The sequence below is a fragment of the Miscanthus floridulus genome, chromosome 8, assembly GCF_019320115.1.
Source record: "Miscanthus floridulus cultivar M001 chromosome 8, ASM1932011v1, whole genome shotgun sequence".
Taxonomy (NCBI): Eukaryota; Viridiplantae; Streptophyta; class Magnoliopsida; order Poales; family Poaceae; genus Miscanthus; species Miscanthus floridulus.
The window spans coordinates 77,102,581-77,105,646 of record NC_089587.1 but is presented as its reverse complement, the minus strand read 5'-3'; the positions used below and the strand labels follow the sequence as shown (position 1 = coordinate 77,105,646).

Genomic DNA, 3,066 nt, shown 5'->3' with positions numbered 1-3,066 from the left:
ATGCCCAGCGTGAACGCCGTGGGCGAACGGCCCGCCGAGTCCCCGGGGGCGGTGGCTGCTCCCAAGATCAAGACTTTCCCCTCCCCGTCCCCCGCGGCGGCCGCCACCAAGGGCCGCGGCCTCCGTCGCTGGCGGCGTATCCGGCGGGACCAGGAACGGCCGAGGGACAGCACTGGCGGCGGGGGCGAGGGCGACGAGCAGCTCCACAAGCGCTGGCTGCCCCTCGCCGCCGCCGGCGCGGCCCAAGGGGAAGCACGACGCGTCCGCCGCCTCCGAGAGCTCCACCGCCTCCGTCGAGTCCTGCCTCATCCCTCCGCCGCCGGGCCCGGGTCCGGGCCTCGGCTTCTCCGTCGGCGCAGGCAACAGCGAGGACGGAAGCAGCAGATCCTCCACGGCCGCGAGCGCGCCGCGCGTGCCGCTCCCGCGCTGCGACCACGCCTCGGTGGTGCTCTCCCCGCGTGAGCGGGAGCGGGACAGGCCGCGCCCCCGCGCCGCCGCTTCCATTTCCACCGCGGCAGACTGCTCGCGGTCCAGCGTCGAGTCTGACCGCCGCAGCTCCAACGCCGTGAAGGCCCGGCAGCAGCTGGGTGCCGCCGGCCTCAATGGCGTTCGCAGGATCTTCTCTGGTTGCTGTGGCCACGGTGACGAGGAGCAGCTGAGCCAGGAGGTCCGATCTACGGGTCGCTGCAGAGGGAATGGCAGTAGTGTGGTGGGCAGATCGGTCCGGTCAAGTGCTGGTGAGGAGAGTGTTGGGAACGGTGGCAATGGAAGGATGTATTGGGGTGCTGATCCTTGCAATGAGTCGATTTTGGTACTTCACAGAGCACAGGAAGCGCTGGAGAATGGTATATGCTCAAATTGTCTATGCTTATTTCCATGAGATGAGATATATGCAATTTCAGAACCTTATGATTCTTTCGCAAACCAAACCTGCTATTCAAACTCCACTCTGTAGTATGTGTGAACTGTCTGTCTAATCGAAGTTATTTTAAGATGTAGTTTGTCTGTCTGCATCTTTGAGGATCCGTAAGTCCACATTGCCACATATTTCTCATGCTTCAGAGTGTTAAATCAGGATTTACCAGCTACTTAGCTTAGTTTGCTCAGTTTCCTGGAACGCCGCACTGTGTAGTGGTCATCTGTTGTAGGGATATTTCAATAAAATGCTGCACTACATACTGCACTTATATGTTTTTCCCCTTAAATTCCATTTCATTTCATTTGCTAACACCAGCAGCGTGTTTACATTTCATATGTAGTGGGTTTGAAATAGTATTATCCTCTACATATAGTCATTTGCATTTCTCCTATGGCATATTGCAGAGATAGAAAAAATCACGGCGATCGGGAAAGAGCCAAGGATGAGTTTGATGTCCATGACAATGAATGGAGTGGGTCAGTCCATGTCGAGGAACCTAATGAAGACTTAATGGTAAAGATAAAACATCTTGAGTCCAGGTTGGAAGAAGCATTAGCCTTGATCAAGCAGAAGGCTTCAAGAATATATGAACTTGAGGCAATTCGCCGTCAAGCGCAACCAGGGAAAACCACTATGTTGTCGCAGGTCAACTTGATCAACTCTACCAGGAGAGGATGGAGTCAGAGATTCAGTGCATCATCCTGACTAGAGCTTATCAAGCCTCAGCAACTCTGGCTGAGGATCAAATGGCTCTATACCAAACGCAAAAGTCCTCTATCTGAAGATTACAAGCTGCTTGGACTTAAACTCCGACACACTGAAAGCAGAGCAATGGCGGTTAGAGGAGATGGCAGAGAAAGCTACAACTGCAGTGCAAAGAGCTGTCCAATAGTTCAGAAGTGTTTGCAGCTGCGATATAAGGCGAGTAGGGTTTCACTCTTTTGTTTTGTTCAGTTTTTACTGCTGTGTATTGCTATGGCAAACCTATCTATGCGGGCCTCACCCTCGTCTACCAAGGTTGTACCTACCTGAGATGTATGAGAGTATATCTGGAAACCCTTATTACGAGAGTATATTGGGAAAACCTTGTGTAACACGCCTGTGAAAGTTCCCTTGTAACTTGTGTTCATGAGTTAGCCTCGTACTCATAATATCTCGGTCTGTAAGATCAATATGCTGCTACATCTTGGTTCTTCATATGCCTTTCTTTAAGCAGGTCAAAATTCTTGCACATGTGACATGTCAAGTGCGCTGGTGCCTGGTATTGTCACTGAACCTGAGCATATCTTGCTGGTTTTGACGAACCTGAGCAATGGTCTTGTACGAGATGACGAACTGGATTCTAAGCTAAAACTTGTGTGTAAACCACTGATCAGGTAACACTTTATATACAACAACGTTACAGCAGCAGCACAAATCTCTGAAAAGATGGCTTGCTGAATACCTACAGCTTGTTCAGCAAAAAGTAAACGCACCATTTCTCCAGTTTTCTTCACAGCAACACCTATGAAAATATACACAATTTTCTTGTTTCTACAACCTGTGATGTCGACCTCACAGGTCTCTACCAGCACTATGTCACAGTGGCGAATCAAGGTACGAGTAGAAACCGTCGCCGATTGAACTGGAGGAGGCAGCTGAATACGCGATCATGCACACCAACAAAGAGAGCTTCAGTGTCAGGACTGAACGATATGCCTGCAGCTCACCAAAGAAATCCAGTTCCTGCTTCCTGCTATACCCACTCTCGACATCAAAGATGTGGATGAAATCCGCGGGTTCAGTCATCGCCATGAACTTCCCATCGGATGTGTAGCGAATCGACCTGATGGCTCCAATTGCCACCCAATACAGCAACTGATTTGGAGAGATTGCGGATGTCCCAGACCCTGCATGTCTTGTCTTGGTTTCCAGTGGCGAATGTTCGGCCATCTGGATTCCATGCTGATGCAAAGGAGTAATCCAAATGGCCATGGAGTTCTGAACGTCTGCGAGAAACAAACAGATGCAAGCTTGTATATATGAATTATGCGTTTATTAATAAAATCAGTGACTGTACACTGCGTACCACTTACCTTTCCTGAATTAGCATCAATCAGAAGTCCATCAGGATTGTCCCCCACAATAGCAGCAAGTTTACCATCAGG

General features: G+C 50.6%; 1 pseudogene; it reads left to right on the top strand.

The window, feature by feature from the left end:
* Positions 1 to 1,951, top strand: LOC136472664 (WPP domain-interacting protein 1-like; annotated as a pseudogene).
* Positions 1,952 to 3,066: the final 1,115 nt, after the last annotated feature.